Source organism: Anarhichas minor, unplaced genomic scaffold, assembly GCF_050575085.1.
Source record: "Anarhichas minor isolate MPS153535 unplaced genomic scaffold, ASM5057508v1 ptg000052l, whole genome shotgun sequence".
NCBI classification, from domain to species: Eukaryota; Metazoa; Chordata; class Actinopteri; order Perciformes; family Anarhichadidae; genus Anarhichas; species Anarhichas minor.
The window spans coordinates 2,233,517-2,257,916 of record NW_027466498.1 but is presented as its reverse complement, the minus strand read 5'-3'; positions in this window follow the sequence as shown (position 1 = coordinate 2,257,916).

The following is a 24,400-nucleotide window of genomic DNA, read 5'->3' as shown; positions in this document are numbered from 1 at the left end:
TCCTCCAGGAAAACTCTGATTTAATAATTTTCAGTTGTGTGGCGTCAGCTGTTCAACTGTTGATCGGACTCTGTTATGTAGGAACTATAAATATTATAATAATGCTGTTTGAACGGTGGGTGAAGCGACCCACTGTACCTTGTGTTGATTTTGTGAAGATCTTGATCTGGCTAGCACGAGCCTTTGTTTTGGAAGCATGTTTTGTCTTTTTAACACAGTCTTCATTTTTAAATAGGATGCATAACAATGAGGTAATGTTTCTATTTTTGGCTATGTAAGATTAATAACTATTATGACAATGTTGTAACCAAGTAAACTTTTAGTCCTGAACATACACTACTGGATACAGAAAGGGCAGATCCTAGTTAATAGGTTTACTCACTTCAGTGGTCAACTACATATAAACTACTGTGGATTGCCTGCTGCATGTTGCTCATCATGCTCATAATCACTAACATCCACAAACTAGCAACGGGATAAGTTTTGGTATTGGAAGTGTTTGTTTGTAGTCCGAGTATCGACCAATCACGTTTGAGCAGGCTTTGGTTGAATGCAGGTAAACAGTTTGGGTGAAGAGTGAAGGAGGCCAAACACATTGGTCGAAATGCTGCTTTATGATAAGGTTTTCATGTACACGTCGTTTCTCACCTCCAACTCCAGTCTTCAATCTGAAGTTGTTTTCTTCAACAAATGCAGCTGGCTAATGTTAGCTACATTCAACTAGCATAGCCAAAGTGTTCGCTAGCTTTGTTTTAGCCACCAATCTTAATTCATTTATTAGCTAATAGTGTTTTAAAAGGTGAAGTCTGTGATTCTAATCCAACACACTTTCAGTCTCCTCACGGTCCGCCAGCTGTTCATTCTGTGTGCAATGAAAAAAATACAATGAGTATCCAGAGCCCTGGCTCTGTAAGTAGAAAACAAACAAACTGGATCGAATGAGCCACTATGTACTTCTTTTTTTTTTTACATTCAAAGCGTCTATTGAGGTTTTTGAATGAAGCGTTGATAGTCTGTTCATACAGTTGTGAGCCTTCCTTTGAGTGTGTACGGCTGCAAGTCGGAGAGCAAGCAGTATTTGACCGCAATGAAAATGTAAACGATTTTTCCACCATTCTTAAAACATTTCAGTCAATAACGGATTATATTCAGTTAACGCGTCCTCTGCATATTACATACAGGCCAGGAAGAAGAGTGCCTATTCAGGATGGGCTTTGAATCCTTTCAAATTCCTTAATTCTTTCCATCTGTTGAATGGCCGACCGAGGTTCACTTTTGTTTTCGCCCGTGATCCATCACTGCCCCTTATAGCTTTATTTTAGTTTTTTCGGTCAATTATTTTCTTTTTTTCTTTTCTGATCCTGTCCCACAACCATAACCACACAATATAATGTCAAAAATCAAATCATCTTCTTCTGCTTCCTTTTACCCTGGTAACGTACTACTGACTGCCGTAAATTGATGTCGCAAAGATCAAGAATAACTTGATAGTAATAGGAATCTTCTCTCTGATGGTAGGGTTTACTGCCTATAGAGGCATTAGTATAAAATTGACAGTTTCATAACCAGTTAAACATCAGCATTTTGGATAATCTCTCCATCTGAATATTATCCATGAGGGGACTATTATGTACATGAAAACATTTTCCCCCAGTAATAGTCTAAAGAATGCAGAGAGAGGTCAGTCTGTAACAGAGTATATAAAGAAATATGTTTTTAATTGGAATGGTGTTATGTCTTAATAACAAAATGTACACACACACGTTGAATGTTTAAAGACTACACACATGATGTGTGTGTGGGCGGGGGTGGGGGGTTGTAGCAGCTTACTGTTCATCTGAAGTGAGGATAGCAAACAATTTCAAACAGTGAAAAAGAGGCATCACTGCTTCAGAAATACACTTCAAAATGAGTACTGTACAATGGAGGAAATTGTAGTTTAGACAAAAGCCAGAGAAAAGTGAGTATTCTGTCAATAAAGGGAGTGGTAATTACAGGAGAAAGAGGTAACTATCACATCTAATCCTCCATCTCTAGCTGACTGCCCAAATCTACACTATCACACAAACACGCACAAAGCTTCCCCCCTTAATAAATAACAGTTTATGGAGCAACATTGTACAGCCACATAATAGCCATGTTTTAATTTGCTCTAACAACTCTAATTATGCCTCTTATTGATTCAGGCACACATTTTAATAAGAGCAGCCACGCCTCTTATATTACCAGCCATTGAAAGTGTTCAATGGTGAGCATTTGAGGCTTCTCCTCCTCTTCATCCCGCATGGATGTGTCCCTGACAGTGTAATTTGTGCTCTGATTCTGAGGCCACTGTAAACATCACACAACAACAGTAATTTTAGCACTCAGAGACCTCGATCCCCAGCCACCGCCCCCTCCCAGCAGCGAAGAAGACAGGGAGGGAGGCGACAACAAAAGGTAAAGAAAAGCTAGTTTATTGTTGACTGCGACCGACTGGGTCAATCTCAGTGTTTTCCAGCGACAGCTCACCTCATTTTCTTTCTAATTGCAACAACAGATTTGAAGTCAAGGTTGCCTTTGAGGAGCATTTGTAGACATGTGTCTCTCCTGTGGCTGTTATTAATGTACTCCTTCCCCCTCAATGGTGGTGTCTTTATCTTTCTATGGTTAATATCGAGTGAAAATACAGCCTTCAAAAATAGTGAATGATTCATTAAAAAAAGGAAGAAAACTGCTGTTTGGCTGTCCTACCTAGATGTATAAAGACTAGAGCCCCATTTGTAAATAGTGACAAGATGTTGACGGAACAGCCAACCGGGTCTCACTTGCAGGGCGTCAAATGCCTTTGCTTTGTTACACCCCTCGGCGTCTCATACCGACACACTGAGGCACCCTGTAGCATCTGTATGAGATGCACGTGGCTTTCAAGTAACTAAAATGTAAACCCATCATTTTTAGTCTCAGAGCAATTGCTCCAGACATGTGGTGATGAAAGATAAAGAGGTCGGTGGACGGATGGGACAAACAAACATAGGACTTTTAAGTCACTAACTTTCACCTTCCAATTTTAACCCAAACCACAATCTTTTTCCAAAACTAAACCGAAGCAAGTTATTTTAATTGAATTCGCAAGGTTAATCTCGTGTTTACTGCGACTGAAGTGGAGCGTCATAGTTTGACACACTGTGTTACAAACTGTGTTCTGACCCATAAGTTGGGAACACGAATGGGTTGGAACAGCTGCAACAACATTAACAGCTACTGCAACTTTAATTTAATGAGAACTGGGACATAGACATCCACGACGGCTACCTGCATCATTCACAGAATTCCGGAACTCCTCTACTATATTTAAAACATCAGTTTTAGACAGCTTTCACTGCTATGAAATGTGTTTGCTCTTCATAATTCTAGAACAACAGCAATTGTTTGGCTCCAAGAAGAACTTGCATCAAAGCTAAAACACCGAATATTGTAATGAATATATGGTTATTCTATATAATTGTCGGGTAAAAACAAATATCCTGTGAAAGATGCTCTCCACATCGAGCAGATGTTCTCCTCAAAGGTTTCCATGGATCGTGGTTATATCTGGTCCCTGGTCCTGCCTCCTGCCATGGTCCTGCTGACACCCACTGCTACTACTATTATTAATAGTAGTCACATTGCTTGCTATTACTGACACCATTACTGCTTTTGTTATCATTATTATTCTACTATATCACTGCTGTTGTTATTAATAGTAGTAATTTCTACATCAATATTCTGCTTACTACTCTCATCATATGAATCATTTCTGTCATATGCATAGAATTAGTTGTAACTCTGTTATGCTGTTCATTCTGTACACATGACATCTATCACACTTCTGTCAAATTTTGCATGGAAGTCTAATTTTGTGAAAGTTGAGGATAGAATAACATTTAGTTTGTTGCTAATTCCATGTGGATATTTACTAGATTGAAACGTATTTTTACTTAATATTGTGCATCTTATTTTATATTAATATTGTTTTGAAAATGTTTGTATCAAATGTGATACAGCAGGTATTCAGAGCAATGTATCTTTATATCCCTCAATCATAATTGTATTGCATTTTTTGATGCAACTTGCAATTGAAATTGAATATTTGTTGGATGGCTAACTTGCCAGCAATTTTCTTTTTCTTTAATTTTCACCAAAACAATAGCTTAGCTATCAATATCTGTTATATTCAGGCTAGGTGATGATATGGTAATTTGTCATATTTCAATGGATATTGTAATAAAATGAGATATTGAGATACACAATTGTCTTAATTGATAATAAGCATAACTTGAACTAACTAACTTGAATTTGTCAGAAAATATGAGTATATTGCACTTAAGTTCTCAATTAAATCAGAACATACTCAGTAATGTTCATTGGTTAAGTATTTAATTCACACCAGAGTATACAAAGCCATGTGGTTATTTCATAGACTATTTATTGAATTACCAAAAAACATGCTATATTGTCATGATATATGAAATGATCATGATTGAAGATTTTGGCCATATCGCCCCGCTTTATATGGATATTCTAAGTGGCAATTTTTTTTGTGTGTATTTTTATATGAAGATTGTAGTAATGAGGAAAATATGAACCAGTGCAGAAATAGATAGATGAAGAAGAAGTTTGAAGCATCCAATAAAAACAGCACAGCAAAAGAACACAACAATTAAATGTTAAATGGTTAGTTTGGAACAAAAAATTTCCAAATGCAATGAAAAAGTATGTTTTGGTTTAAACATTTTTTTTTGTATTCAATTAATTGCCACGAATGCCTGACGTATCAAATGTGATACAAATTAATTATCATATATGCAAAATAATCTTCAATTACAAAAGGCCTAATAAATAGAATGTTCATGGGTTAGGCTTTCAGTGTTAAAATCTTTCTTTATTTAATGTTTCTGTTTGCAGCAGCCTAATTATAGTCCGTTTCACGCAACCCAAAGATTGTCACAGCTGAACGTTACCAGCTTTACTGAGTCCAGTCGAGTAGTGAGCTATGAATATACAGCTACACGAGTTGAAAAGATGATGTTTGAGAAACGGTTACCAGGACGTATGATATACACACTGTCGTGATGGAAAACAAATAATGGGAGCTGTTTTAATAATGCTATGAATAAATCATTTTACTTCAACCTCAAATTCTAGCATCAAGGGATGTTGGAAAAACTGATATATTATTATTGTGATTGTGATTATGATGATTATTATTAATATTATTATTATTATTTGATATCATGCTTTATTTTTAACTGTTCACAAATTGATGAAAGAAACCCTCAAGAAGCATGAGCATTGTTGATGTCTTTCTGCAGAATGGAAATTAAATTTCATGTGATCTTCAGTACAGATCGATGAGTCATATTTTCATTATCACTGGCATAGCTGAGGTCTGAGGCAAAGCCGTGGAAGAGCAGGTTCAAAAATACTTCCAGAAGGAGCACAACCTTTCAGAGGAGACTAGGAATCATCTTCTTCTAAGGACATTGTCTAGGAAAGAGAGGATAGTTTGGGGACATGGCTGCTTCCTCAACAAAAATTGAAGACCAATTGTTAGAGAGGAGCAGAGCTGTCAACTGATCACCACCTGGTGGTGAGTTGGATCAGATGGCGGGGGAACCGGTTGGAAAGACCCGGCAAGCCCAAACGTGTAGTGAGGGTGAACTGGGAACGTCTGGCGGAGGACCCTGTCTGGAAGGTCTTTAACTCCCACCTCCGGAAGAACTTCTCACACATCCCGAGGGAGGTTGGGGACATGGAATCCGAATGGACCATGTTCAAAGCCTCTATTGTGGACGCGGCCGCTAGGAGCTGTGGCCGGAAGGTCATCGGTGCCTGTCGTGGCGGCAACCCGAGAACTCGGTGAGGGAAGCAGGGCTGCAGCTGCGGTGGTCGCGAATGCTAAAACTCGGGCATGGGAGGAGTTCGGGGAGGCCATGGAGAAGGACTTTCGGTTGGCCTCAAGGAGGTTCTGGCAAACCATCCGACGGCTCAGGAAGGGAAAGCAGGGCTTACCCCAGGCTGTTCTCAGCAGGGGGGGGAACTGCTGACCCGGACGGGGGACATCATCGGGCGGTGGAAAGAGCACTTTGAGGAACTCCTAAACCCGTCCAACATGTCCTCTGTAGAGGAGGCAGCGCCTGAATATCTAGGGGGAGGCTCACCCATATCCCTGGCAGAGGCCGCTGAGGTAGTTAAAAAGCTCCTTGGTGGCAAGGCGCCAGGGGTGGATGAGATCCGCCCTGAGATGCTGAAAGCGCTGGACATGGTTGGGCTGTCCTGGCTGACACGCCTCTTCAATGTCACATGGGGGTCGGGATCAGTGCCCATTGACTGGCAGACCGGGGTGGTGGTTCCCATCTTCAAAAAGGGGGACCAGAGAGTGTGCTCGAATTACCGGGGTATCACACTACTCAGCCTCCCGGGGAAGGCTTATGCCAGGGTGCTGGAAAGGAGGCTCCGACCGTTTGTCGAACCTCAGATTCAAGAGGAGCAATGCGGATTCCGTCCCGGCCGTGGAACAGTGGACCAGCTCTTTACCCTCGCAAGACTACTGGAGGGGTTCTGGGAGTTTGCCCAACCAGTCTACATGTGCTTTGTGGACTTGGAGAAGGCTTTCGACCGGGTCCCTCGGGGGTTGTTGTGGGGGGTGCTGCGGGAGTATGGGGTGCCAGACCCTTTACAACGGGCGATCCGGTCTCTGTACGACTGCAGTAGGAGCTGTGTCCGCATTCTCGGCAATAAGTCAGACACGTTCCCGGTGGTTGTTGGCCTCCGCCAGGGCTGCCCTTTGTCACCGGTCCTGTTCGTGACTTTCATGGACAGGATATCTAGGCGCAGCCTGGGGGTGGAGAATGTCAGGTTCGGGGGTCTCGGCATCGCCTCTCTGCTGTTTGCAGATGATGTGGTCCTGTTAGCCTCCTCAGATCGTGACCTCTAGCATTCACTGGGGCGGTTTGCAGCTGAGTGTGAAGCGGCGGGGATGAGAGTTAGCACCTCCAAATCTGAGGCCATGGTTCTCTGCCGGAAACCGGTGGATTGCTCCCTCCAGGTGGGGACTGAGTGCCTACCTCAAGCGAAGGAGTTCAAGTATCTCGGGGCCTTGTTCACGAGTGAGGGTAAGATGGAGCGGGAGATCGACAGGCGGATCGCTGCGGCTGCAGCAGTAAAGCAGGCGCTGCACCGGACGTCTTGGTGAAGCTCTCAATTTACCACTCGGTCTACGTTCCTACCCTCACCTATGGTCACAAACTCTGGGTCATGACCGAAAGGACAAGGTCGCGGCTACAAGCGGCCGAAATGAGCTTCCTCCGTAGGGTGGCCGGGCTCAGCCTCAGAGATAGGGTAAGGAGCTCGGTCATCAGGAGGGAGCTTGGAGTCGAGCCGCTACTCCTTCGCGTCGAAAGGAGTCAGCTGAGGTGGTTCGGGCATCTAATTAGGATGCCTCCTGAACACCTCCCACTGGAGGTTTTCCAGGCACGTCCAACTGGGAAGAGACCCCGGGGAAGACCCAGAACAAGCTGGAGGGAACGCCTCGGGATCCCCCAGAATGAGCTGGAACATGTTGCCGGTGAGAGGGAAGTCTGGGTCAGCCTGCTTGGCCTGCTGCCACTGCGATCCGACCCCGGATAAGCGGAGGAAAATGGATGGAAAAATGGATGGAAAACAATAAGGTAAAAAGATGCATTTGATTGCGTATAGGTTATATGTGAATGATGAACTTCATATGAATCCAGATATTATTTTCTGGCGTAACGCCTTAAATTAATTTATATGTCAAACCTATTAATTTATTAACAGCAGAGTTTTTCAGATTATAAATTGGTTGTGATGCTTGCATTTGGACGTCTGTAAAGAAAAAAACTTGCTGCTCATATGCTGCCAAAAGAATGCCATATATTCTGTTCTTTATTTAATTTTGTTATTTACTTAATTACATTGTATAATTACATTTTCATTTAATATGTTTCATATCAGCCTTGTATGGTTTGCAGAAACGTACAATGTCAGCAGTTTTTTCCTGTAGACTGAGTGGTACATTTTGTTTGTATGTTTGTTTCTCTGTCCCTCCATTTCCGTTGCTCTTGTGTTATTTTTACTTTTTTTATTCAACATAACACGCAGATAGATTTATTATACAAGATGTCGTAATCGATAACTTTGAATATCAATAAAACTAAACACACCTAATTTTGATGAAGGCCTTTATGATGTGTTACAAGAATAAAACACTGCATGACAAGAATTTGATGATGACTGGAGACTACAAGAAAGTACTGGATGTAGATTTGGATCGAAAAGTTATACAAACTAGGAATTACCATATTCAAATTCTCACTAGACTCACACCATAAGGGAAATGCCAAATCCAAAACAGGGAGGAGATTTTCGTAAATGGTTATGACAATATATCCTTAACACAATAACATACGTATCTGCTACATCGGTAGCAATTCAATCAAAATGGGAGGACATGTTGGACAAATGTATCCAATGGAAACAAGTTTTTACATGCATTCATACAATGTTTACAATACAACTTTGATGTCTCTATTAGAATTTAACAACTTAAAATGTATTTCAGATACCAACTAGGAACATTGTTAAAAGATGGGACATTCAACACTGTGGCTCTTGTAGATTTTGTGAGTAGGAAGAGCAGACAGATGTTGGGTATTGTAAGTAGCAATATACTGGATTCAAGTTGAAAAGTAGACCTGAGTTTACTACTCACATTTGTATAGCTGTCCTTTAACCATAATGTTTGGTGATACAAAGACCTGAACATCATCATCACTGTGATGTGGATATTTAAAGCTACCAAGAGAAAACAATTTAACACTGAAAGTTTCCAAAGGTTTTTGAAGTGTCAGTGGGTTCTTGTAAATGTCTTAATATGAATAAAGAACAGAATTACATTTTCTAAACACTGTTGGAATACTTTAAGTCAGGGTGAAGGCTGAACTCATAAAAATAACATTGGAAGCTGATAAAGGACAATTAAAGGGATGTAAATAGATTTGACTGTAGAAAACAAACTATGTATTAGAACGTGTATATGTATATGCATTGTCCCATATTGCACTTTGTGATGTCTTTGAGGACAATAATGCTTACAGTTAAACATAACAATGGAAGCATTTTTTGCCATTGCTTTTGTTCCTCTCCTCTAATGTGTTGCTGTTTTCAGTTGGTATTGATATTTTCTCCCTTCATGTGTGTATGTATCCCTTGACCTAAGATTTTTTCTTTAAGTTCACACACCTTTGTATGAAATTAACTCCTCCTTCGATGGCATTTATGAGATTGTATTCTTTTCTATTTGAACACAGTTCGATTTAACTACATTGTAATGCGCTGTGATTTAAAACTGTAGATGTTCGAGTCATATAAATTTGCTGATTAAACTTGAAACTCCAGATACAGCGTAGTGCAAAGCTCTTCAATTTGCTCTCCTACCTTTCTTTCTCTGTGAGTCTCTTCTGCATACATGTTTCAAACCATTTCCTTTGCTCTGTGTGCCTTTTACCCTTCAACCTTTCATTAGTTTAGACCTCCTGTCCTTGCTCTGCCGGCCCTTTAAAACCCTGCCCTTCACACGCCCCTCACTCCCATCTCTGCCATAACTCATTTTCCATACACCTGCAGGGAAAAATAAGAATGAGCACAGATAAAACACAGGTCACCTTCAAAGTACTTGGTGTGGTTATGGTAAATTCGTCATCAGAGCAAGTGTTTTATTAGGATTTTTGACTACTAAGTCACCCCAAACCATTGCATAAAAGCTCTGTCGTTGTTTTGTCAAGGGCTGGACATAAAAATGAAGTGCTGAGCAGGAAGTGTAAATTGGATCCATTTTGAGGACTAGGCCTATGGAGGTAATGTGCACATTTTTACTCACAGCAGTGGCTGCAAGAAAGGTGGGTTGCCTTTGACTAATGCCCTGAAATCTGTCCAGTTTATTACAACAATTTGTTTTACAAAACAGTTCTGACTCAATGTCCACTTAAATCTAGCAGCATCCAAAAGTGAATGAATTGTTGGCTCAGTTGTAGTTACATGACCAAAGTATTCGCTCATATGATAACAAATGGTCGTAAACAGAAACCATGAGTTAAGATTTTGTTCAACTACTGTTTTCAAGGTGAAGAATAACCTTTCATGCTAAACTTGGGCCATGGTTACATTTTCTTTTTTAATGTGACTTTTGTGATATGTGGCGCCAGATAGGAACTCTGTGATCGCTGTGTCCGCATATTTGTGTCCACACTTAACGGTTCAATGCAACCCATCTGATATATTTAGTGGTCAAAGGAGCGGCTGTTAAATGGTGGATGAACACATTTCATTTCCTATAAATTCTTCACAGTAAAAGTCCCCTTAAGTTACTCTTCCTCCCTGCAGTAGTAGACTTCTTTTATTGAAGAATAACCACTAACAACGCTCTGCTAATTCACTGAGAAACACATTTTCCTTTATATTCGACACAATAAAAGTGCCCCGTTATTTAAAAGCATTTATTTTGAAAAAGCAAAATCAGGAAATGTTCGATATCATTCGCAATATCCGATCTGAAGTATATAGACTTGACAGTTTGTACAGCATGTTTGGATGACAAAAGTCTCATTAAAAAGACCAGTGTAACCACGGCCTTGGATCATATTTAGTCCTTTCAGCAATGTGTTTGCTTTGTACCAAAGTATTTGCTGAGATTTTGGAACATTGTTACATCATTGGAATGACAGGAAGCGCTAGTAGTCAGATGTTCAGATGTGTTTTTAAAAAACTGTCAGGTTAGCAAAACTTAATCAGATGGAAAAACAACGGTGAAATGTAAAATGATTATCCAAAATGTCTCCTTTAAACATACATCACAGTTTACAACTTCTTGTATATGTTAACAGTTGTCATATGCAGTGAGATATTAATGCCTTCAAACTGAGTGAGTAAGATGATGTGTTTAAGAGGTTTGTTTACACTCTGTCTGATAGTCTGACTGCTTGTGTTTCTTTCCCTGTGGACATTGTAACTATGCAACATATTCTCATACAAAGGTTGGAATAATATCTTACGAAAAATGACTCCTCATTTTTCGTGCATTGTTCTATGCAAACCAGCAACACGTGTCAATTTCCCCTTGTTACATGTATACGGTCTTTTCAAAATAAACTTCCATCTTCACAAGACTACTCAGTTGGGTTTAGGCAATAAAATAACTTAGTAAGGTGTAGGAAAAGATTGTCGTTTGGGTTTAAATAACCGTAAGCAAGTTAGTTACGTGGCAAATAAATCAACTTTTACTTCTCGTTTCACATGGGCAACCATCAGCGGTCTCCTGGCTAAAAGATTGCTGTTTGTACAAGTTGTAATGACGGATGTGTTAGGTTTCCTACTTTTCACAGGCATTCAAATTCATTTAATAGGTTTTGTCACTACAAGCTACATCTTTCATTTTCCACACCAACCTGGTCTGACTCCAAACTCGTCAAGTACGCTTGGTCAGTGCCCCTCGGATGCACAGAGGGATTCTTTAGCCTCCGTATAAGAAACACTGGGCTTTAAACTAACTCCAATGTAGACCCATCAGCATCAGTATCAGATGTTCAGAATGACTGAGGTATTAAAAAGAGCGAGGAAGTCCTCATGGGGCTGAAGGGAGGGGAGGTGCGATGGTAATACAGGACTTTTACCCACGAGACTGCCGTTTGTGTCCTGTGTGAATCCAAATCAACATGCCTTATTTAACCTTCGTTTTATTACGTAACTAACTTACTTTACTTATGCCAGTTACGTAACAAGGGTACCTACTTATTTTAACCCAAAACACAATCTTTTATTAAGCCTAACTAAGTACTTTTGTTGCCTAAACCTAACAAAGTACTTTTGCTATATAAGTAATCCTAAAGAAAAAGTAACTGCTTGGCAAGTTCATTTCGAAAAGACACTATGCATGTAGCAAGTAAAACCTGACATGCCGTCCCCGACACGTCTGGAACCGATGCTAGAAGGGAACCTAGAGCGTCATAGTTTTAAGTATAGTGCCACTATAAACAATAAAGGGTATATATGATGAGTTGGTTGTGAGAACAAGTTTTGCACACAGTCAGTTGACCCATTGTTCATGTTTGAAATATGTAGAAGTGCAGCCATAATTGTAGATGTACGTATTCTCAATGTTCATAAACAACAGCAAGGTTGCACTTCTGCCACTTGATGGAAGAAACACACTAACATTTAAGAGGTTAAACTAAAAAGTTTTCTATTAACCAGTCACCATTTGGCAAATGGCTGCCGTCTCCTGACTTCTTGCACTGCTGCCTTTGTTTTCCCCGGTCACGGAGCTGTGAGATTGTTTTAGCAGTGGCGAGGTGTTGTTCTTCCCTCCCCTCCCACCGGGTAGGTGCTTACCCAATAAATGCCAGCCAGCCCAGGTGTGAAGTGTGGCTTTGGCTTGTTGTGCTGGTTAACTAAAAGCCTGCTGTGATTGTGTGTGTACTCACTGAATTGTGTGTGTATTTGCGTTTTCACCAGTATTTCTTGACAACTTGGTGGTGTTTTTGCTGTCTGCAGAGAAGTTTTGGAGGTCAGAGAAGCCAAGTGGTAGGAGTAGGAAAGAAGGGGGAGAAAGTGAGGAATGCCTGTCGGTTTCTGTTTGTTTAGCACACAACATCAGGTCACACCTTACAACAAGGCCACATGAATACATGCAACTAGTATTTATTGTATGATGCCACAGAAATAAGTTAAGAGTCGCACTGAAAGTGCAAGCTCAATTCCAAAAATGAAGCACACACACACACACACACACACACATATTCCACTCACAGTATAAAAGCACTTCTGTACTTTACCACACACACACACACACACACACACACACACACACACACACACCACACACATGTTTCCTTGGGACACAAGCAGGGAAGGGAGCCCCTGTTTAATTTTCAGCCTCCCGGTGAAGTTGGCAGAGGGTGCCAGGACTGATGACATGCAGGTATCATCACCAGCTGAGAGGATCAGCAGCGGCAGTAGTGAGCTGCCCGGCACATCCACCCATCACAGTACCCAGCAGTCCGCTGTGACACCCAGAGACGCGACCCATGAGTGAGACGGGATGGACTGAGAGACACCAGGGTGAGAGGGCATGTAGTTGGGACTTGCTGCGTGATGGGAAGGAATGTATTTCACTGGATTAGTCAAAGAGAGACATAACCACCAGGCAATTTAATCCATGGTTGAAATAAACTACAGCCATCTTGACACATTCACCCCTTTACGTTAATCTGATGGCCACTAAACATGTTGGTGTCATGTCTGAATCAACACTATGGTCAATTTAATGAGTCACCGCAAAAACTAGGGTGACAGAAGTTTTTTTAAATCAGTTTTGCTTTTATTTGTACAACATAGTTGGTGCAGTTTGGCCCATCTGACGGATGGTTGTGATAACGACTGATAATACCCATTCGATCAGCTAATAATATTTGAAATGGGTGGAAGAGAAAAGTGTTCTTCCTCCTAATCAATTTTATTTAGCCGCTGTACTCCCTCATGCACACACCAGGTGGAAAATATCGCATGGGCACACAACTACTCTAAAGGAAGCTGCGAGGAACAATGATATAACAGTCACCTATGTCTAAAAGACAAAAAGGCATCACTTCAACAGCTTGATGAGGCCAGAAAAGTGTTTGCATTCCATATTTAAAAAGAGATCCTGGCTCCAATGTTTGTTGAACCATCTATCCACCTGACCTCCATCCTCTGTGGACTTCTACAACAAAGTCACACTGTATCGTTACAATTCCCATGCAGCTGCAACGGATGTATCATGGCTGAGCACGGACCAATCAACGTCCTGTGAGGAGTCACTGGCAGCTGTGGGCGTGGTTTAGGTGTGTATGAACGACACGGAGGAGCGACAGTGGCGGCTAAAGAGGTAAACATAGTTCAATCAGGAGAGACAAGTCAGATGGAGAAAAGATAATTGTTTATTATTAACAGATGATATGTGATGATAAAGTCTTCACAGAGTCTTTGGCGCTTAGACTCTACGGGGAGATTTGTAATGGAGGGTCGTCTGCCCTGAGCAGCAGCAAGATAAACCCCCCTGTGGAGTCCAGACACTGGTGGTGGCGGTGGCTGATAGAATGATGAGTTGATGAAGATGATGAAGATGATGAAGATGATGAAGATGATGAATCTGCGAAGACTGGGCAGTGATGGGGAGGTGGAGGGTGGCGTAGGGTTGGATAGAGGAGACCAGCTGGTCCAAATAGCTGATATCATGATTGACAGGCTCGAACGATGACAGCAAGGAAATAATGAGTGAGCATGCATGAGAAGTGAATGGCTGATGTATGAGAAATATACAGGTTTAGGCATGCAAGAGTATAGTCTTCCTGACTGAACTTAGGCTACAGCTTCATATGTTGCAATAGCATCAGTTATGTCGGAGATGAGAGTATTTCTTCGTCGAAAAGAAACAAAGAACGGCACTGAAGGCCTTTCTCTATGGAACAATGTTTTGGCCCTTCTTCTGACTGGCTTGGTAAGAGTTTGATTGACAGATGGTTCATCCAATCATCTGCCAAGTATTTTTATAAAGTGCCTTCCCTTTTCCAAACAGTTTCCAATGACGGCTTTTCAGATGGTTCTGTGTAACAAACCGTCTGGCACATCAGGTAGTAGAGGGCTTTGTCATTTGAACGTGAGCAGATGTCGTTATTGCTAATTTCCTGAATAGACTGATGCTGTCATTTTTCAATTATACACATACTGTATTTACATGTAGGGACTAGTCAGATACCAAAAAAAACATTAAACTCAGAGGGGATGATAATATGTATTGTTTGGATGCCAAAAGCAGAGTGTGATTACATCTTGGAGTTGCAGGTATTTGTGTATAACTAGATGGACAGTAGTAGTTCATGGCAGTAGTACTTCACGTCTATTGTGGTAGTTCTGCATATAGCATGTTAGCGTTTTAAGTAGAATTGAGGGGTGCAATATTGACAAAGGAACTTCTGAGCACATGTTCTACAAAAATGCCTTGATCGTAAAAATATAACAATATTTGGGGGAGCTTTGTGGATTTTGATGACCTGACAACTGTAAGAGTAGCAGAAAAAGGCTTCACTTCAGTGCAGCCTTCAATCCGTTAAACACCAGCGGTTTAAGCTGTATAAACATTCTGATCAATGCCCCAGACAATACCTGTGGCTCAGAGGTGGAGCGGGTCGTCTTTCAATCGAAAGATCAGTAGTCCCATCCCCGACTCCTCTAGACCATGTTGATGTGTCCTTGGGCAATACACTTAACCCCAAATTGTGGTGTGAATATTTAGTCCTGATAGGCAGGTGGCACCTTGCCATCAGTATATGAATGGATGAATGACATGTACTGTAATGACTAAAAGTCCATATACTATTTACCATCACAGCAAACTGATTTCCATGATATTCCTTACTATTGTTATTAGGTATTTTATTTTTCTGTTTTCTGTCATTTGAACTTCAAACAATGACCATGTCCAAAGAGGATGCTGACACTATTTTACACTTGGCATGTATTATATATCCAACATGACATCTGCCAAGCTTTCTCAAAATCAGAACTGTAAATCAGTGATGTAAGCAGTCCATCACTAAACCAACTATGTGGTTCAATTCCAATTTAAAAAGGGAAACCAAAACACTAATATGTGTGACTGTGAGAAAGAGAGTCAAAGAAACACAATCAACTTCTTTATGTCATTATCTTACTCTACCATGGCTGAACTCCGGCCAGCAGAGGGCCTAGCATCAACAGCATCAACACCACTGAACTCCTGCCTGTCTGTCTGTCCGTGGTTGGATAAACAGCCTCTCCACAACCTCCCCCTCCATCTTTAATCCCACCACCCTTCCCTCCCCCCTTGAACTTTATCACCTATTAACTGCAGACCAAGTAAATCCCACATGGAAAAAAGTAGGGGGTTGGCCATTCAAACACACACACACACACACACATACACAAACACACCAAACACGCGTTCCTCCCTTCCAGTCTATAGCCAGTGGGCTGGCACGTAGGTGCCCTTGCTGTATGACATGATGGGGCAAAAAACGGTTATTTCCTACTACACAGTTTTCCAAATTGAGTCTTATCCACCATCACGGTTGTCCGTCCCTCTTTCTCTCTTTCTCCTCTCTGACTCGCCAACCTTTCCACCCACACCATACACCACTTACCGTACTCTCACTCTTCTTTTCCTTAAACTGTGCTGTCCTCAGCGTTTGAGCTGGATTAGTTGGTGGAGGAGGGGCTGACCTGAGAAGGGAAGAGCTGATGGCACCTGCCCTGTGGGGTTGGCCAGGACGGGTGGCGATGATTGCAAGTCATTAACCTTAGCTCCTCAGAAGAGTTAGACGAGGGATATCAGCCACGAGAGATCATAATAAATGTGTCTTGCTGAAGGTGAGGCTCATTTTAAGGTGACCGAGACGAGCCAGACAAGTCTGGATTTGATTTGTTTGTTTGCTTTGATGTGAGGAGTTAGGTCGCAAGCTGGACCTGTCTGTTAGTTGTGAAGTATATGTGCAACCTTCGGCACCTATCTGTTACTGGTTGAAGAAGCAAGCTGACAGATAACTGAAAACAGTAAGATGGAGCTGAGAAATTGTCTCTGCATTTGAGTGTGTCTTCGAGGAATGGTATATGTTCCTACTGTATGTGCCTCGGGCAGCAAACAGTGTGCAAGTCTGTGTAAATGCTATCACAGTCTATTAAGGAAAAAATCATCATTTTGGGAACATTTTTTGGGCTAATTCCCTTTGAAAGTGAGATGTTTAGATGGAGCAATATTATATCTGTGTGCTAGTCAGAGATGCTACACAGAACTGCTGGGTAGATGGATAGAGTTTATCAAAATCTATGGACATCAACATGATATTCCAGATGCAATGTCAGAAAACCACATTTTTATTTCTGCTTCATATTACTTCAGTGTATGAATTAAAGAAATATGATAGAAATATGATAATTGGTGGTATTTTTTAACTTTGGATGGAGCAGGGGTAATCAGCTCTGTATTTGACAGACAAGGAAAGGACAGACAGATTCCTAAGGCAGGCAGTTTACAATGAAACTTGTTCATGGTGATATCTTTGATTTATATGTAGAGCAATCTCCAAACCAAGTGTATGGCCACATTGTTTCACAAGCAGTTAGTTTACAAGCTAAGTTTAAACCAATAAAAACCTAAATGCTTGTCAGTGGGGTTCCCAGACTGCATCTCAATACTACTCGGACTACAAAAAGAAGCCAGAACACATCTAATAACATCCTGTCCCGCTCTGCATATGAATGCTTAATCTGTTCATATGTCTGTGGAGTAACTGAAGCACTTTTTTTTTGTTTTTCAAAAGAGATTTTTCATGTTATCCAGAGGTGAAAGTACATTGCAGTTCTTGCTGGTACTACTGGCTGCACCTTCATTGCTTCATTTTGTTGTCCTCCCACCCCAAGCTTCATGTGATCATTCCTGATCACATGCATTACATTTTTTAACATCTGTATGGTGTAGAAAGAAATTTGAAACATTTGGCATCATGTATTGCAAATGATGTATCATGTATTTAAATGGTGTAAATGCCACTTTTAAGTACCTTTTATCAGGAACCTGCTGTCCAATCTTCAGGTACTGATTACCGGCACTGAATCTTTTAGTGGTACAAAGTTGTAACGAATGTCGACGGAAACATGTAATAAATACATCAATGACAAAATCTTAACTAGTAAACTAATTTACGGAACTACTCTCACAACCCATAGGGCACTACGTGGTTGCACTCTCAATTTACCACGTGTCTGAGAAGACTCAATAGATAAACTCACAGCAGCTTGGTGGTCAATCTTGACACTACCACTGAGTCACAGTCGCCCACACTAGAAGCTTAGATCATTCCCATAATAAAAGCAATTTTAGATCTATCTATGATATACATAGAGGGTTGGTGCTCAAACACTAAAGAGCACTGCGTTAAGAAAAACTTGCATGTCCCCAGGTCTCCAGCGTAGCGGTCCGGCATGGGAACGTTTGGCTCCCGGGGCTGGAAAGCTAGCTAGGCCCGGGGTTGGAACGGAGCAGGGGGAATTGCTGGAGCTTCCGGGGCTGGAGAGGAAAGCTGTGTGGAAATCTGGTAGAGCTGCTGTCCAATCTGGCCCACGTCTGCAGAGAGGTATTTGAGAGACTCCACAACATCCCGGAGAAGCTGGTCGAGATGGCCCACGAGAGCGAGAATCTGGGTCTACTGGGTCCATGATGGCCAGATCGTTCTGTGACGGACTGTAGGTTTGGACCCAAATGCAGACAGAGACAAGGGAAGTAAAATAAGTGAAAGGTTTATTTCAGGGATAATGGGTGGTGAGAATGGCAAGAGGTTAAGCTGGAGCAGCAGAGACCGAGGGTGAGAGGGCGATGGTGGATCACGGAGCCGAGCAAGGCAGGGCAGGTAAAGCGGAGTGTGAGCATGACATGTTGGGGAATGAGCTGGCGAGGCAGGCAGGCTGGGGAACCGGAGAGGATGATCCTGGAGGCACAGAGAGACAGGGTAAGTACAGGCAAGCGATAACACGAGGAATGAAATGAGAATACGCAATTGCTGTGTGGCCAAGAACGACTAACTACCACTGTGGTTGCAACAACAATCTGGTGAAGAGTGGATGGAAAGCCCGGGTAGATATACTGTTGAGTAGATGAGTTGATGGAAGACAGCTGAGCAGAATGGACAGTTGAGGTGAATGAGCCGTAATCAGGAAGGGGGCTGGGAGGAGACCAGGTAGGAGCCACGCCCACACCACACACAGAGACAGACGGGGGAAAACCAAGACATACAGGGGAAGAGGGAAACACAGGAGGCCATGACAGAAACAGATGAAAAGGGGATGAAGAAGCCCAGGACACCGATGCATAGATTTATGCCACTGGCATCCCTCTGAAGAGGGCCATGGATAACGAGATGCAACTGTAACGGAGTTAAAAATGTACTTTATTATTCTGTTGAGTATGTGTGAATTCTATCTTTATGAGCTATTTTTATTTAGCATTTTATTTTGTCAATGCTTCCTGCGGAAGCGGCGTCTCGCCTCTTTTGTACCTCCAAAGCCCCCGTAGTCCCGACTTCCCCTCACAGTGGTGTTTCGTACTGATGAGGGTAAGTTGTGTGGAATAATGTCGTTGCACTGTTTTGTTGTTTTCTTCGGGAATGTAACTGTTTACGTTACGTACTTTAGTAACTGCTAAGGCGATGACATTATCAAGCTGTTACGAGCCGTTTTGACTGTGGAAAATATAAGTTTAGTGGCTGTTTCAGTTAGCCTTTTTGGCGCCATTTACTTTTACGTCAGGCTGCCCTGTCATATAACGTAACGACGCAGATACTTTGGCATTCCTTTGTGTGAATTCTGTTGTCTTGCATGTTTAGGAGCGGATGTATAAAGAGAGAGTGAGACCAGGAAGAAACTAATGTGGTTTATGTTGTCTTCTGCAGCGAATAAATGCTGGAAAACTATCCTCTGAGTTGTCTCCTTCAATGCCATTCCAAGTCTGTTACACAACAGGGCGCCCTACAGGCTCCACTCCTGCTGCACTGTAGGCATGTGTGATGGCAAATGTGATGCGACAGAGCTTCGTCTTGCAAATGCCCTTCATAATAAATGAACAGCTGCTGTGTCTGCCTTTTGCCGTGCGGTACAACATACTGAGACAAAGCGTGCACTGAGCAGAGTTGGTGGGACACCTCTTTTACTTCATTTTGATAAGATGGAAAGGAAAATACTTCAAGTAAAACGATTACCAACCAAAAGCAGATTTATAAGCCATTTAAATGTAGAAACGAGAATAGAGAGAACAGAACATTTGGCTGTAAAATTACTGTGCCTCCATCCTCACTAATAGAAACGCAGGACGCAGAACAACGGCGATCACAGGTCATGGGCCTTTCTCAATGGACTCAAGGATTGCGCTGGGCCAACTGGGTTCATCACAATATATATTTTTTCATTTTTCACTTTCATATATATTTTGATATTTGAGGTCTTATATTTTTCACTTTCAGATTTTATATTTTCAGATTCAAATCTTTTTTCACTTTCAGATCGTTTTTTTTCAGTTCAGACTTGTGGCCCTGATCTGGCGTGGGGGGCGTGTAATCATGAGTGACAGCATAACAAAGAAGGCTGAGGACTTCCTCAACCACGTTGCCTTCAGGCAACGTAGGCACCGCGAGAATTATGATTCAACACTTTCTATACACCATATTCACGTGAATACAGTGGGGAAAAAACTCTGAGCGCCAGCTATCCTGAAGGAAACTTCAGAGGGAACCAGCAACTGGTTTGATTAGTCTTTCGCCCCTCTACCCAGGACGGACGACCAATTTGCACGTCAGGACCACTACGGGCCTCCACCAGATTTTCCTCTTGCTTCGCCCTGCCCAGGCGTAGTTCACCATCTTTCGGGTCCTATCGCACACACTCACGCTCCACCTCCCCGACGGTGCGGGAGAGACGGGCCGGTGGTGGGCCAGACCCCGCGGGGCCGGGATCCCACCTCACCCGGCACGCTGGCCCTCACTTTCATTGCCTCACGGGGTTTGCTTCACCCTCTGATTCGTGCGTGCGTTAGACTCCTTGGTCCGTGTTTCAAGTCGGGTTGGGTGGGTTGCCGACATCGCCGCAGACCCCTAACACATTTTAATTGAGCCGATCCCCGCCCCCCGGGCGCATATCCTCCGTGGCGGTGCGCCGCGACCGGCTCTAGGTCGGCTTGGAAAGGCTTGCGGCTCCGGCTGGGTGCTTTACAGCGCTCCCTGTGGACTAACTGCTCACTGTGCCCACTCCCCTGCGGGGAGGGACGGGGCCCCATGCTCCCGGCGCGACTGGCGACCGGGGCGGACTGTCCTCAGTGCGCCCCAACCACGCCACCAGGGCGGGGATCGCCCGCACCGTCGGGGAGGTGGAGCGTGAGTTTGTACGATAGGACCCGAAAGATGGTGAACTATGTGTCAGGATCCCTGTCTGACCCGTTGTGTGTTACCTCTGTTTCCCCTGATCTCCTCTCCTCATGTGTTCTGTCATTCCCCTGTTTGTTATTGTGTGCCATGTGCTCTGTGATTTTCCTCTGCACTCTAGATTCTTATCCCACTAATCATCCCCCTGGCACTATATCAACCCTGGTCCTGCAGTCTTGGGTTGTCAGTCCATACCATCTACCACCGGCTTCAACCCGTACCAGCTTCAACCCCGGACCGTCTTCTTCCCGATCCATCTTCATTCCCTGCACCGTCTTCTGCCTCGAGTGCCTGTCGATCTGCCTGCCCTCCGGTGTCGATCCACGGGAATCACACAGACGATCCTGCCATCTGTGTAGTTTTAAATAAAGTATTTTCTTTACCTCAATCCTGTCTGTGGTCTTGCTGTTGGGTCCTGTCCAGAACTCCTGTCACACTCTGTCTGGGCAGGGCGAAGCCAGAGGAAACTCTGGTTGAAGCTCATAGCGGTCCTGACGTGCAAACCGGTCATCCGACCTGGGTATAGGGGCGAAAGACTAATCGAACCAGAGTGTTTTCCCCCCACTGCATTCACGTGAATATTGTGTACAAAAAGTGTTGAATCATAATTCTCACGGTGCCTACATTGCCTGAAGGCAACGGGGTTGAGGAAGGTCGTCAGCCTTCTTTGTTATGCTGTCACTCATGATTACACGCCCCTCTCAGTTGATGCCACGGCCCCCACACCAGATCAGGGTCAAAAGTCTGAACTGAAAAAAAACGATCTGAAAGTGACAAAACGATTTGAAACCGAAAAAAAAAAGATTAAAATGTGAAAGTGAAAAATAGAAGACTTCAAATATCCAAATATATATGAAAGTAAAAAATAAAAAAAATAATGTATTCAAAAAAATTCCAGAACTGAATCAAAATTATATTCAACCCAACTTTTCATTCACTTATTTTTATTTTGAATACAAAACCAGACCACAACTTGAACTTTAAGGTTACATTTTTTTTTTTCAAATGATCAATACTATTGATCTGGATTTTGCTCCATACAGCATACACTTTAACTGCTGAGGGAAAATTGTTATCCACCAACGTTTGAAGGTAGGTTAACATGCGAGGCAAGGGACATGACTTGAGATCCGAGGCTGTCTTCAAACATCTACCTGGGTAACGAGCTGTATTATTAGGGCCTACAGCGTTTGGATAGCGCACACCACTGCAGGTGGTCGCTGGCCTATCGCCAGGATTTCACTGTCCGGCTACAACAGTGCATCTCTGCAGCATAGGAGCTGCCACGGTTTCCCCGCTAGCAGCCGTACCATGGTCTGGAACCATGACGTGCTCATGCATTCTGGTGCGACCAGAATTGGCATTCTACAGTTGGCCAGGTGGACAACATGTCTGTGACTGTTCTTCCTTTTTGTGGGGTTCACCAGAGCTTTGTGTACATTATATAGCCCAAACCTGAATGCTCTGCTATACCAAATTGTGAGAAAACGGAATATCCAGAAAAAAGTATTTCCTATATTTTAAATACAAAATACATGTATTGTATTTTGTTACATTTTCTGGCACCAGTATTTTGTATTTTATTTGAATACATTTATTTGAGGGGTATTTTGTATCAAAATACATTTTGATGTATTTTTGCCCATCTCTGGTGGGACGGAACCCAGCAAGACATCAACTCTGCAGTGTGTACTGTACACTGGGTGTACACTACTACTGATGGAGATTAGGTGCCTGTGAGACAACAGCAGAAGGCTCCTGGCTATTTTAGCAGCCAAGGCCAAGCGCATGCCTTCCTGACACACTGTTGTCACCATGACATATATGTATTTTAGCAGAGGAGCTAAGTGTTTCAGCACTGTTGACAGCTCCAGTTTATGTGGAGGAATTGGGCATTCTTCAATTTCCCATCCTACCTCTTGTGACTGGCATAATTCCCCACATCCAGAGAGGTTTGCATCTGATATGTGTGACGCCACTCTCCGAAGGAGAACCCCAGACAATGGAACACAGGATTGTTTCCAGTAAGACAGTTCTGACTGCAGTGACGGATGATCAGCATCCGCCTTTTGTGCCGAACTCGATTAAGGCAGAGGCAGTCGACCATCTGGATTTTTTCCTGCGACAGTAGAAGCTAAGGTGAGAGTTATCTTGGGTTATGTTTGGAGTCGAGAAATTTACAACATAAATCCTGTGTTACAAACTGAGGGTATGGAATTTGAGAAGATGTGGTTTTTTTCTGGAGAGGGAAAGTCTTACAAAAAGACACTGTTACATTGCATTATGTCAAAGCATTTTTGGGCTTAATCCATACAGGGACTAAAAGTGAGGATATCTCAGTGATATTCTGTTAATTTCTCAGTCGCGCAACTGTATGGAAGTAAAATAAAATCTATAGAGTACGCCATTAACCACTGTCGAATTTTTTTAAAAATGTAATTCCATGTTGAATGCAAAGAAGGTTACACAATCTTTTAAGAAGACATAATATGTCAAATGTGTTAAAATATCGACATGGCAAGAGGTGATTTGTGTCTGACCAAATCTTGATGTCGCATTTATGCAAGATGTTGTCACTCATAACCCGTCACATATGGGCTCTGTGTCAGGCCTTGTGTGTCACTTTTTAACACAATGTTAAACACAATTTAGCGTAATTTTTCAATGTGCAGGGTAGTGTAACTACTTGGTTAGGTTTAGGAAAAGATTGTGGTTTGGGTTTAAATGGGTTAGGGTTAAGTCTGTTTGTAACATAAATCAACGTTGACTTTTAGTTTCACACGAGACTCTTAACAGCGGCTTCCTGGGTGAAAGTCCTTTGTTTGTTTGACCCATCCACCTTGACCTCACACGTTGACATAGTCACCTGACTTCCTCCTTTACTTCCACCATAGTTACTATGGCCACTAGAGGCAGCCCTGCACGTGTTGTTATGAGTGGGTGTCTTCCTTTTCTCAAACTGAGCATTTTGTCCCTTTAGCTAAAACCTCAACTTTGGTGTGTGACTTTTCCTCATTTGAGAAAAAAATCGTATGACGTATATGAAATACCACACACCGTATCTGCACATTATAATTCTCAAATCTTTGTTTTCTTTTCATTTATTGATGATTCCTCAACTTACTGTATTTTCATTAATATACAATATCTATTTATGACCCTTCAACTGGCAGCATTTCCCATGATTGTGTCTGAACCAGATCCAAAATGACAAGGCAAGGATAAGAGGTGGTGGCTGGCGGTGAAGTGATGACGGTTTTTTTTTTCCGTTGTTGCCATCCCTCCTCCCCCCATCACTTTTTCCCTTTAAATCTGTCACCCACTAC